This window comes from Lithobates pipiens, unplaced genomic scaffold, assembly GCF_037356315.1.
Source record: "Lithobates pipiens isolate NorthernLeopardFrog02 unplaced genomic scaffold, aLitPip1_a1.2 Scaffold_13, whole genome shotgun sequence".
In the NCBI taxonomy this organism is placed as follows: Eukaryota; Metazoa; Chordata; class Amphibia; order Anura; family Ranidae; genus Lithobates; species Lithobates pipiens.
In genome coordinates this window covers 224,107,314-224,121,737 of record NW_027507718.1, presented here as the reverse complement: position 1 = coordinate 224,121,737, position 14,424 = coordinate 224,107,314, and the positions used below count along the sequence as shown (strand labels likewise).

Below are 14,424 nucleotides of genomic sequence, written 5' to 3'. Positions count from 1 at the left end.
AACTTACTTATGAGGATGTGTATCATCTGAGGCCAGTCACTTCACTGCAAATATGTAAGAGTTTACTAGCAATTGTGAGTTGTACATTGAGCATACTGTATGTGAGTTCTCTAGCTATTCACAATTCTGCCAACTTCAGCTCTCTGCCACCTTTTTAGGAACTCTTATGCCCCATGCACACGAGCGGAATTTTCGTCAGAAAAATCTTGGATGGTTTTTCCGATGGAATTCCGCTCAAGCTTGGCTTGCATACACACGGTCACACAAAAGTTTGCTGAACTTACGACCGTCAAGTACGCGGTGATGTACAACACTATGACGAGCTGAGAAAATTAAGTTCAATGCTTCCCAGCATGTGGCAAATTGTTTCCGAACATGCGTAGGAATTTTGCGCGTCGGAATTGGTGCAGACGATCGGAATTTCCAATCGGAAATTTTTACGACCAAAAAATTGAGAACATGCTCTCAATCTTTTGCTGGCGGGAATTCGGTCAGCAAAAGTCCATGGAGCATACACACGGTCGCATTTTCCAACCAATGGCTCTCATCAGTCTTTTGCTAGCTGAATTTCAAATCCTGTGTATGGGGCTTGTAGATAAGAGAAGACTGCAAATAAGCAGGTACAACTTACTTATGAGGATGTGTATCATCTGAGGCCAGTCACTTCACTGCAAATATGTAAGAGTTTACTAGCAATTGTGAGTTGTACATTGAGCATACTGTATGTGAGTTCTCTAGCTATTCACAATTCTGTAATTAATGGTCGTCCAGTAGAAGGATGAACAATGGTTAACATTGTGTAAAGTCAGATATAGATAGATAGATAGATAGACCATACCAAAACACGATCAATGTTTTACAATACCACAATCATTTGATGGTTAAATGAAGGAAAGGAACCTAAGGATACCATCAACAGGACAAAACATTTTTTTCTGAACAGCAGGATGTTTGTAATGAAAATATGTAGACTTCAGAACTTCAGAAAAGTCAGAAGGTGGTTTATCTTGAGTGTGGGTCATATGGATGTTGGTACACAGATGTGCGGCTGTGTCCCTGATATAATCAGTCTAAGGAGATGTGGGTGAGAGATCAACACCCTGTGAGTCTTTGAAGCTCAGTATTATGCCCTCCTGCCTGTTTGTAGAATGTTCCATCACAATTACTTCAAAGTAAGTAAAAAGTCGTAGTTAGATGTTTTTCCATCAACTTTCCCAGAACAACATCTCTTAATTCATTACATACAGAGTAGCATGCAGTTATGTTTTTAAAATGTAGGATGTCATGACATTAAGCCAATTCCCTAATGCACTTGTACATATCGGCTTATTAGAGCATAGCAGGAGATAGTGACTCATTTTCAAGTTATGTAAACTTTGCATTTATCTATGGATATCTATTTTCAAAGCCTTATATACTGTAACTTATTTGACATTTGTAAGATATTCGGGTTGATTTACTAAAACTGGAGAGTGCAAAATCTGGTGCAGTTCTGCTTCCAGGTTTTATTGTCAAAGCTTAATTGAAGTTAGAAGCTGATTGGCTACTATGCATAGCTGCACCAGATTTTGACTCTCCAATTTTAGTAAATCAACTCCTTTATGTCCTGATTGCATATACAGTATATTGTATATAGTTCTGGTGTCCAGCTCCCTCTGTCTTTCTGAAAGTCTCTTGATCCACAGTCCAGATATTGAAAATTCAGTCACCCAGCCAACCACCAGATAGCTGATAAAGTAATATGGCAAATTAATGTGATAACAAGTGTAATACTTTACAGCATTCATATACAAGACCGGTTTGTGTGAAGGACAAGGAAACAAATAGAATGCAGAGCTAAATTACTTACTGTAACTGTAAAACACAAACCTGGCCTGGGGGCAGGCAGGGTTTGTGTTATAATGTATGTGCCATATGCATTTTATCCCCAAGCTGTCCCTTTTTATATAATAGTGTTATGATATTTGCTTTATGCTTGCTTAAACAATTCATATAAATATGTGGTTGGGTTGCGACCACATGTTTTTTTTCACTGCTAAAATTTATCAGTGAGAACAAGTGAATGTCTAACTTTTTGCAACAATGTATAAGCAAGACACTGACAGTTAAAGCATAAGGCCCCTTTCACACATGCGGACAGCATGTCCGTATTTCATACATCCGTTTGCGGATGAAATATGGACATACATGCATTCCTATGGGATATCGGGTGTCTGCGGATAAACATCCGCAGACACCCGATATGGTCCGCCTCCGCTATTGTCCGATTCTGCAGACGGAGGAAAATCCTATTTTTCTATCCGTCTGCAGAGCAGATCGGATGAACACGGACAGACGGTCCATGCTCATCCAATCCCCCATAGAGGAGAGCGGAGAGCTGACAGGGCGGTCCCTGCACAGTGTGCAGAGACCGCCCTGTCTGCCGCCGGCTCAGCGGGGACAACGGAGCAATCCCCACTGAGCAAGCGGATCATCACGGGGCGGATCATTACTGATCCGTCCCCTGTGAAAGGGGCCTTACTAAATTCTAAAAAACAAATATTACATATATGCTTAAAATTTTAATTCTCAGTTGTTTCTTCCTGTTTTATAAAATTATTCTATACTATTAGTATCCATAAATACCAGAAATCCTCATCTGCGTTAATTTCCCTTATCTGTGTGTCTACAATTCATTCTGCTTTTTCAACATAACCATTTGTAGTCACCCATTTTTTTTTTATCTGTCAGAACCAGGAACATGAATCTGTCGAGTGTGGAGAGTCCATACTGGACACTCTTTTCTCAGTGCCCTCACTCCCAAGCCACTGTGCCCACCGCACAGACAGGCACATGGTAGAGGTGTTTTGTAGTGGGGTGGGCAACTGAGAAATTCATTTCTCATCAGGTCCGCATTGCTATTGATTAACAACACATGGTAATGTGCAGATCCATACACTATTCAGTCCAATAATAGCTTTTTAATCTGCACAGTGCATTCTGCCGTCAATCAAGGATCCACCCACCCAACATACACTGAGCAGTGGAGACATCCACCCATCCAAAACACACTGTGCTGTGGATACTAGTTCCACATCAGGTCCGTCTTTTCTGTAATTTCCCACATATAGACATTGCCATATTTGGATAATAAAATTACTAGTATCCCCAGCCCCTCTATTTATATTTAGCTTTCAGCTGTGGAATCACCCACATTCATGACAGCTTCCCAGCACAGACATGGCCCACTCTGAGCAATGGCATACCTCTGTACATCAGCTCAGAACTGGTTTTACTTACCATCAGTCTTCTAATCTGCATACTGGCTGTAATTCTTTAAAGGATAAGTTAACCTTTGGGAACATGTTACATTTTCCACCAATTTTTAGGGGTGAATCGTGTAACATGTTCCTGCAGCCTCTCCCTGATCTCCTTCTATAATTGTGACAGCGGGCTGGTAATCTTGTCCCTGCACCCACTGTCACAATTTAAAAAAGAATGCAGGCATGCAGGGCTCAGCCCACACGCCTGCGTCAATTATTCAGAGGTTTGTGAATGAATGAACTATAAGTATTGACAGCCTTTGCGGTTGCGCACTTGTAGTTCTCAATGAACTACCAGGGAGCTGCACAGACAGTCTGCAAGAACCTGAGATTGCACCCACGATTTGCTGATCAGATGTGTATTGCAGGCTCCTACAGAAAAAAAGAATGCACATTTTTTTAGCTGCAAAAAATGTGCATTTATTTATTAGAAAAGTGAATCTATCCATTAAGAATCTGTCCATGCTACAGCAGCAAGTTCCTAAACAGCATTTGTGCTTGCACCTGATTGGATGATGGAAGTCAGCAGAATTTCTACTCATTTACTAAGCTCTGGAGCAACTGCTCTTGTAGAGTGCAACTGCACTTTGGAAAGTACACAGTCTATTTGCCTTTAGTAAATCAACCCCTAAGTGTAGTTCCACTTTAAGGTCATTTGTTTTGTGTGCATTGATGCTATAGTATTGGGCTGGAGAGTTGGAGGCTGCACTAATAATATACATTGAAGGGCATTGGTTAGCAGTTTCAGCCAATCAGAAGTATTTCAAGGTCTGTTTATTTTACAAGTCAAATGATAGATGACAGATTAAAGCAGTGATTGTCAACCAGGTTTCCGTGGAACTCTAGGGTTCCTCCAAAGGTTGCTAGAGGTTCCTTCAGCATTGGTCAATTTCTGCCTCTCAGATAAGTTCACACTGACACCATTGATCTTTTTAGATATCTGTTAAGCTGTAATACTTCCCAGTGACCACAAGTGTAAGGACCATTCTTCCCACTGACCATCACTCTATTGTATCATGAGTTGTAGATTTCTCATTTTTTAGCAGGGGTTCCCCAAGACCGTAGAGCTATTCCAAGGGTTCCTCTGTGTTGAAAAGGTTGAGAAAGGCTGGTTTAAAAATTGGACAGTGACTTAGGAACAGCACCAGCAACAGCAAAGTAACAGCAAATACAATAATCATTCACAGATACATTTTATAGATAGAAATGTATATGGATCTTTGTAAAATACATCTAGAATCATATCAGTGATTACCTTTTATTCCCTTGTGGTAATGTAAGATACCTTGGTGGTCTTGAAATATTTGGTCTACAAATGACTTTCATGGTGATCCAATAAAGAAATGGTCATACTTGGAAAACCAATTAGCATACAATGGCATATTGTACTTTTCAGATCTGTGAATCGGAGCTCAGAATGCTTTCTGTTAACATAATGTGTGTTTGTGTTAGGATTTTATTGAACCCAAGTTGAAATACTGTAGAAGTAAAAATGTATTCTTGTTTATGAAGGGTTAATTAATGCAAGATGTACAAGTCAAAGTATAAAAAACATTAAAATATTTTTTCCTTACAGTTGTATTGTTACCTTTTTGTAATTATGAAATATTATATTGTGCTATAGAGTATTCTTTTATTTATCAGCCTACTAACTCTATACCCCCTCCCCCAAAAAAAAAAACATTTACATGTAATTATATCTTTTATCTATCAGTGGCTTTAGTTTTTCCCATGAAGTTTTCCTCTAAAAGAGATTACCAGTTGATGCTACAGTTCTTTAGGCTTTTCTCCTTCTTGGTGGCAACCATCTGCTTGCCTCTGCAGCATTGCCACCACAGTGTGCATGCCCCACAGGGTCATGGCTTACATTCAAGGTCACGTGATCGCTGTTCTTACTATCACCACAGCATGGTCCAAGTTGGATGTGGGCCCAATCCACAGAGTTCTGTAATATCACTTTAGCTATTAAACGTCTTCCCTTCCAGGCCATTTAGTGTGGAGTGCGCTGTTAGACAAGCATCTGATCTGCCTACAGGGCAAGGCACATGCCTAACTGACAGCACTTCATTCTTATTGAGCTGGAAGGGAAGCCATGTAATAGCTAAAGTGATGTCACAGAACATGTTATGTGTGTGGCTAACCCAGCGTAAGTAAGATTGGCTTTCCTATGAACTAGAAAGAAAAAGTAAAAAAAAAAAAAAAAAAAAGGTTCAAACAACTAAATTTTCTAAAGTGTCTGTGTATAAATCTGTGGTTGACAGTGTGCTCTATCAATACAAGGGGGTAGATATCTGGGTTTAGCACCACCTAAAATCCTAACTGAACTTTAATTTAAAATCAGCTTAACCACTTGCTTTCCAGCTGCTGTCATTACACTGCAGAAGGTTGGCATGGCTGCGATAATCGCCGTAGGTCTATGACGGCCGCTTTAAAAGCAATAGTAGGCATGTGCCCGCTGCGCGATGCCAGAGCGGATGCGTGTGGCCGGCGGCCAGGGTCGCTCCACAGAGAGCCAGGATGAGGATCTGTCAATGTAATAAACATCCCCATTATGACAAGTTAGTAGTGAGGGATCGTCTGTACCTAGTGATCAGGAACAGTGATCTCTCTGTACTCCCAGTCAGTCGCCTCCCCCCACAGTTAGAAACGCCTCCCTAGGGAACACATTTAACCCCTTGATCGCCCCCTAGTGTTAACCCTTTCCCTGTCAGTGTCATTTATACAGTAATCAGTGGCTATTTTTAGCTCTGTATAAATGTCAGTGGTCCCAAAAAAGTGTTAAAAGTGTCCAATCTGTCCGCCCTAATGTGGCAGAAAAAATAAAAATAGCTGATTACCACCATTACTAGTAACAAAAAAATAATAATAATAAAAATGCCATAAATATATCACCTATTTTGCTTATTATGATTTTTTTATCAAAAATATGTAGAAGAATACATATTGGCCTAAACTGATTTTTTTTTTTTGGAAGTAGCAAAAAGTAAAAAATATTGTTATTTTGGTCAAAATTGTCGGTCTTTATTTGTTTATAGCGCAATAAATAAAAAACAGAGAGCTGCTCAAATACCACCAAAAGAAAGCTCTATTTGTGTGAAAAAAAGACATACATTTTGTTTGTGTATAGAGTTGCACGGTTTGCGCAATTGTCAGTTAAAGCGACGCAGTGCTGTATCGCAAAATTTGGCATGGTCATTAAGGGGGTAAATCCTTCCAGTGCTGAAGTGGTTAAAGTAGAATTATGGGCAAAACTTTTTATTTTTATTTTGGATAGAGTAAGGAAGGGTTATAACTCCTGTCAGATTTTTTTTTCTGCCACCTGTCTCCCATTGCAGAGATTTGCTTTCACTTCATGTCCCAAACAGGAAGTGAGAGGAAATCCCTTAAAATTAATGGAATTCCTTGGGGATCCCCAGGTCACCAGAACTAGTGTCCCCATTGGAAAAAAGAGAGGCTTCCCCCATGTCAGATAAAAAGTGTGGTGGTCCCATCCCTAGTTATGGAATTCTGAAAGGCCACCAACACTAGTATTGATAGTAGAAAAGATTTTTATTACAATGATAACAGATCCAACAAATGATCAAATATAAAAAGACGTGTAATGTCTAAAAATGTACACATACAACATAACAAAAAACAAGACTCAAAATAATAACATTGGTATAAAAAGACATTAATACTCTCCAATGGGTGATGTACCCCGATACTGACACGTTTCCAGTTGTTACACCTTCGTCAGGGGTAAACAGTGAAGTATAGTCAATTATAATTTAGCTCAATGCAGATGATTCCATATCAATAGCGCAAAGAGGCCACTATCCAGATGGGGATGAGACTAAACACCAACCCAAAGTACAATGTAAGCTAGGGAGGAAATGGGTTTCCAAATCGGTATAATAACAGGAGTATGACAGCAACTTGATTTCAGCTGTAAAATATTTATTTACCAGTATGTGCTTGAAACGACAGTCAGGGCAAGGACTAACCAGAGCCTCCAATGGAGCTACTCAGTTAAGGGGTAATTATCAATAGTCCCTGACTTTGTGCACCTGGTAAATATAGTGTCCATGAGTGGAGCGTCATCCCTTTGCATCGGTGCCTGTGCCATAGTGTCCCCATTGGAAGATTTCCCCTCCATTACTTTTCTGGGGACGACCCCACATATGGGATTTTCTTTTAATTTCACTTTCGATGTTAATGCTAAACAGGACAAATAGAGAGGGTGAATCTCCTTAACGGGGGGCACAGACAGCAATCCAAACTGACAAGTCATCTAATCCCTCTCCAAAACGGAAAAAAATGTTTTGCCTTTAGTTATACTTTAACACTCTTCATGCATAAAAACAAAAGGTGTTTAAAGTCTCAACAGTGATTTTTGTTTGTTTGTTTGTTTGTTTAGAAAGCAGCCATGGCTGAGTAAAACGCCTCTCCCCTGCCAGCATGCTGCAAGGACCCTTGTGAAAGCAGGGACCTCTCTGCAGAGAACTGACATGCCTCCTGTTAATTCAGACCTATAGCACTGCAAGCAGCATAGTTCATGCTCCCTGCTGATTGGAAACGTCTAGCTCATACTCAGTAATAGCCAAGTCAGACCTCTTCAGAGAGACAACTGCTTTCACATGGAGAGCAAGGGCCATTCTCTGTTGCATACTGGCAGGAGACAGGCTTTTCTACTCAGGCTGTGATTGATTACTAAAGAAAACAGCTTGTAAGACTTTTCAAACCTTTTGTTTTGATGCACCTGGAAGGTGTTTAGCAGATTTAAACTAACGGTTTAGTTGGGCTTTAATTTATAAAATCCCTAATTCTTCTAAATCTATCTAACAGACTTCTAATTTCCATATTATAATTTGCACTTCTGCGGTCGAGGTTCCTTCCCTTTGGGAGTTTAGGGCTAGCAGAACAATATTCATATTACTCTTTCCATGACCCTAGTTTATAAAGCCTTGAAGATTACAAATACGTGAGCTCATGAGAATGGATTTCAGTTCGATATTCTCTCCTGGTAGATTAAATACCTTCAAAGAAAATCACCAAGCTTCATTTCTGTAATGGCCACCAGATGTGACATTATCCAGCTTATATTAAAAGTCTAACGTAGCTACGCATCTATTTTGGTCATACGGTGGACAATTCAGGGCAATTCATTTATTTTACAACTTTACTTCTAATTACTTCTAACTTCTAACTAACTTTACTTTTTGCCCATATCAAATAATATAAATAATGCACTGTATAGAAAAAAAAAACTTCTGGAATTTAATGGGTATTGCTTTGGGATTGACATGAAATATATATGTACATGTCATAAAAACAAGAAGCCAATGTCTTGAAAAACATCTTTCTTTGTGGATGCCAGGAGCATATTCTGAAAGCCAAATGGAAAACATTAGACTGAACAAATTGAGCTATTATTTTTTAACAATACTCTGAGTAATCCATTGAGTGATCCATTGAGTCCTCTCTAGTGGATCTTTTGAAAGCTAGAGTAGAGTATTGTGAGTGGAAGAAAAATGCATGGATATCTTAAAAAAAAAAAAAACTGTGAAAAAAATAACTTAAAGATTTGCCCATTTTTTTAAGTCTCCATCATTTACAATTCAGGAGGCGACAGAGACTCTAGTTAGCAATACATTTTCACTTATCAAATGAGTGGTAAGGTAAATACACACAGATCCTTATTTCACACTATGCACCATAACTGAGTTTACAAATATGAGTGGATATACAGCTACAAAGAAAGGTTTGATGTGCTGTAGTTCTTGTCGATTCTATGGGAGACTGCCTCTGCTTAGAGAGTGCAGAAACATTAGGTGGACATGGGCTCCAGCACCTTCATTGGCTAGTGAAGCTGTCCCTCATAATGAAGTAAACCATCTGAGGCAGGACAGGACAGTACCAAGCATAACCAATGCTCCTGAAATCACTGTTTGCATGTTAGGACCCCCAAGATTTTAGGGTGCCCAAGGTGCTCAGCAAGTTAGGCGGACATACATGCAGGTATAGCAGTTTATCAATCTTCTCCTAAATTTTCAATATCTGCTGGCAGGTGCTGTAACTTGCATTCCCCCACCACCTCCTACTAAGGATGAGGTTGGGGTTGAGCATGGCTTCCTGGTGTACTAATATGACTGTTCACTGCCACATCAACCACCTACCAATAATGCACTTCCTGGCCTTTGAGCTATGGCGAGTTGGCTTGGAAGCACCAATAATGGGGGCTTCTTATGTGCCAGAACCCTCAGTATGAATGGCTGGGTTTTCAGCACCCATTAGTCAGTGTGTGTTGGAACAGATAGGGAAAAAATACCAAAGTTTGCTATTTAGCTGCTAACCTCGATTCCTTGAAGTTGTCTTCTCTTTTTTTTATTTTTTACTTTAACTTCATATTTATAGTTTTTTTTTAATTTCTCCAAAAATGCATAGGCTGTTGTGTTTAGTGCTCCAGTGTTTGTTTTTTTAGAGGGAGTTGTATTTTGCTTTATTTTATTTAGCTGGGTCCTTTTTTTATCTTATTCCGCACTATTAGCTTGTTCCTGACATAGGCAAAACATCTCCTTGTTTGCCAAACCTCACTGCCTACTTGTGCGGTAATGTATTCTGCACCAAAGCACCACATCCTTATTCCCTCTATCATCATACCTGACGTGATAACTGTATTGGTGTCACTGGTCCTCAAAAAGTGTCAAAAGTGTCAGTTAGGTGTCTGATTTGTCCGCCACAATGTTGCAGTCCTGCTAAAAATCTGATCGCTGCCATTAATAAAAAAATAAAAATAAAATAAAAAGTCCATAAATCTATACCATAGATGGAAGACGCTATAACTTTTGCGCAAACCAATCAATATACGCTTATTGGGATTTTTTAACCAAAAGAATGTAGCAGAATACATATTGGCCTAAATTGATGACGAAATTAGATTTTTTACATGTTTTCATTGGATATGTTTTATAGCAGAACGTCAAAAATATTGTTCTTTTTTTCAAAATAGTTTTTAGTGCAAAAAATAAAAATAGCAGTACAGTGTGGCACAACCGTGCAATTGTCAATTAAAGCGATGTGCCGTATTGGCTAGATGCAAAAGAGTGTCTCAATGATGCCAAATTTGAGTGCTCAGAGAAATTTAAAAAAATTCTATATAACCATTCAAAGTAAACTTTGTTGGTGTATGGCCAGCTTGAGAAGCAGAGGGAAGCAGATTTTTATGATACAGCAAGATTTAGACAACACTGTATAGTCAAGAGATGACTGTCATTTTGACCATACACTGAACTGGTATGCATTCCTTTTGTTTTTTCATTGTGCTCTTAAATTATAGTAACAGTAAGTGCACAATGTGGATGCATGTAAACAAGCCCATGTGCACATGCTGATTGCGTAAAATGTTACATAGGACTGTGCTGATACCTACGCAAACACTTGCGGAAGAGTCATCTATTGGAAGCAATTAATTTCTAGTGCCAAAAGTCTCAGTTTACCGAACTATTTTATTTAAAACTGCTTATGCTACCCTAACTTTGCTCCCTCATCACTGAGTTCCTTGTCTGCAAGAATTAAATGTAAAAAGTCCTTTATAAGTTGTAGGTTGATCTAATTGAAGTTTATGCAGACTAATAACATCCCTCTCCCCTATGCAGACTATGAGCCTAGTGATTTACCACTTGGAAACCAGCATTGTAGAGACAGAGAAGGGTGGATAGTAAAGTGTGGCTATTGCTTTGTCCTATGTGGGCTAATCACAGAGTCATTTAAAAAAGATTTCCAGGAATTGTCTCGTTGTGCAATATGTGGGGAAATAATTGTAATGTAGCTCCTTGAGAGCAGGGACTGATGTGAATGTAAAATAAATATGTGTGAAGCGCTGCGTAAATTCAAAGAGCTATATAAGTACATGTAATAAATAATGTTTCGACTGCACTTACTTTTGTGGTGTGTCACTAGATCAGTGGTCTCCAAACTGTGGCCCTTTGCTTACCTTTATCTGGCCCTTGAGGTGTTATTACTGCCACTGACACCAACAATAGAGCATACTTCCTGCCACTGACACCAACAATAAAGCATACTTCCTGCCACTGGCACCAACAATAGAGCATACTTCCTGCCACTGAAAACAAAAATGGGGCACTATTCCTCCCACTGACACCAACTATTTCTCCCCCTGATACCAAAGCTCAGGCATTGTTACTCCCAATGTGCACAGTCCGGCCCCCCTAAAGTCTAAAGGACGATAAACCGGCCCTCTCCTTAGAAAGTTTGGGGACCCCTGTACTAGATACACTATTCACCCTTTGTCCAAATATCAGTATCTGTGTTCTGCTTTGGTATTTGAAAAATACCAATAGATTCTCTATTGGGCCAGTTAAACTCATAAATACATAGCGCAGGGCCTAGAATCATGTATGCAATTGATAAAAAGCCTTTATTTAATTTGTAGTTTAGTGCCATGATAAATGGGACTAATTGCAAATTAAAATTAATACTTTGTGCTTATAGGAAAACTTGTTGCTTTACATTATATGTAAAATCAATGACTAACATCTCATACATTTTAACATGTTCATGTTTTTTTAAAACATTTTTCAATATTTGTACAATTTGCAGTTTTTTTAAATAAAATACCTGCTGGTCCTGTTATAAGTTGCCTGCTTTAGGGTGACAGTGCTTTGCCCCTGGCCCCCAGACTGCAAGGTATAAAGGGGGCGAGGACAGGAATGTGAAGGGGGGTGATATGAATGGGGCTGGGAATTGCAATTTGAAGTAGGGAGATTATATAAAGGGGGCCAGGACAGGAATGTGAAGGGGGGCTGGGGACTGCAATGTGAAGGAGGGGTACTATTAAGAGAGTGAAGACTGCAATGTGAAGGGAGGTGCTATAAAGGAGGTGAAGACAGTTATGTGAAGGGGGTGCTTTAAAGAGGGTGAGGACAGGAATGTGACGGGATGTTATAAAGGGGGTGAGGACAGGAATGTGAAGGGAGTGCTATAAAGGTGTGAGGACAGGAATGTGAAGGGGGTGCTATAAAGGGGGTGAGGACAGGCATGTGAAGGGGGTGCAATAAAGGGGGTGAGGACAGGGATATGAAGGGGGGGTGTTATAAAGGGGGTGAGGACAGGAATGTGAAGGGTGCTATAAAGGGGTGAGGACTGCAATGTGAAGGGGGTGCTATAACGGGGATGAGGACAGGAATGTGAAGGGGGCTTGGGACTACAATGTGAAAGAGGGGTACTATAAAGGGGGGCGAGGACAGAAATGTGAAGGGGGTGATATGAATGGAGCTGTTAAAGCAGGAGTAAACCCAGTTTCAAAAAAAAAATTACATTTCGGGCATGCCGGAAATGCTAACTTTTACATCGGTTGTGCTCTCAACCAATCTTTCAAACCATCCAATGTCTGGTTTCATAACTGATCACATGTGCGGCATTATGGCAGTTGAAGAATAATTAGAGGCCAAGATGACAGCTTCCTTGTCTGAAAACGATAGAAGGGTTTACTTCCACTTTAACTGCAATTTGAAATAGGAAGGTTATATAAAGGAGGCCAGGACAGGAATGTGAAGGGGGTGATATGAAGGGGGCTGGGAACTGCAATTTTAAGTAGGGGGTAATATTAAGGGGGCTGCAGACAAGAATGTGAAGGGGGCTGAGGACTGTAATGTGAAGGGAGGGATGATATGCAGGGGGACTGAGAACACTGATGTAATAAAAGGATTGTGATGTGAAGGATCTGAAGCTAGGTTCACATTATTGCATACTGTGTGCTGCGTGTAGGCGGCCCATTTATTTCAGTGGGCTGCCTTATAAGCAGAAACGCAGAAAAAAAAGTCCCTGACCCCTTTTTTTTGCACCATACCAAGCTGCATGGCACCATGCGGTATGGCACTTGCAAAAAAGTCACATTTTGCAGAGATGCCATTGACAGTCAAACATATTATTTGGATCTCGGCTGGAAGAAAATTTTTCTGTCTGGGGCTTCATGAATTTTAATTCAATATCCCTGCTCTGGTGCTTTATTTGTTCATTAGCACATTATTATTTAGGTGCCAGTGGTCTGTTTGTTTTTGAAATCTTATCAAACTGTGCAACCTAACTAAGTGGGTGGCTGGGCAACATTTATTATAATGTGTGGTGTTTTACTATAATGTGCAGCCATGAGAGGTGATAGGTCCTGATTGCCACTCAATCACCACTGCTGCAAATTTTCCTCTCCTCTTCTGCTGGTTCCAGGGTGCACAATCAGGGCTGGTGCAAGGATTTTTGACCCCCTTTGCCTCCCTCCTCCTTGGCTCCACTCCTGACTCCACCCCCTTTGCTCTGCCCATGTATACCCCACCTTTTTAAAGAAGCGCCCATCAAATGCAGCCCACCAGCGCCCATCAATGCAGCCTCACCAGCAACCCTCAAATGCAGCTTACCAGTGTGAATCCATGAATGTTTGTTTGCTTCCATTCATTCAGGAGTTGGGACACAGACAAAGTCCTCCACCGCCGCAGTGCCTCTGACACTATGTGCGAACGGAGCGGCGGCTGCCTGCTAATGCTGAGACTTAATTGCTTGCTGTAGAGAGAAGAGAGTAGAAATACCAGTGGCCGGATGCCCTAGGCAGCAGTGCACCTTAGGCGGCTGCCTAGTTTGCATAGTGGTAGCACCGGCCCTGGTTCCAATCCGTCTCTACTTTATCTAAAACATTAAGACATTTTTAACTTTATCAGTTTTTCTGTACTTGCAGGATGTTGGAGAATCTAATACTAGGTCATACATTTTCTGACTAATTAATACAGCAGGTTTAGTCATCTCTTCTGCCTCGGTCTCCTCTTCATATTATAGAACATGTACTTTTACCTCCCTCAGTAATGAAACATACTTGTAAGTAGTGTTACTGGCATTAACCCAATGTCTGTGAAGTTTAGGGCACCTTCATACCAATTTAATAAAGTAAGGAGTGTTGAATTCAACAACTCCTAGATATATAAAACACATGTATAGTATAAATTGAATTGTCCCGGAATGAAGGGACTCGGGACAGATCTGCCAAAGGTGGGACTTTCCCGGGCAATCCGGGGCGGTTGGGAGGTATGTAAATATGATTTGAACTTGTGTATAAAATACATTTGCAGGAGTTTAT

The 14,424-nt window shown here is 40.2% G+C and overlaps 1 protein-coding gene across 1 annotated transcript in view; it reads left to right on the top strand.

Annotated features, from left to right (window-relative positions):
- The window catches only part of LOC143974655 (fibrillin-2-like), a 214,387-nt gene that overhangs the window by 49,289 nt on the left and 150,674 nt on the right, over positions 1-14,424 (top strand). The window lies entirely within an intron of this gene.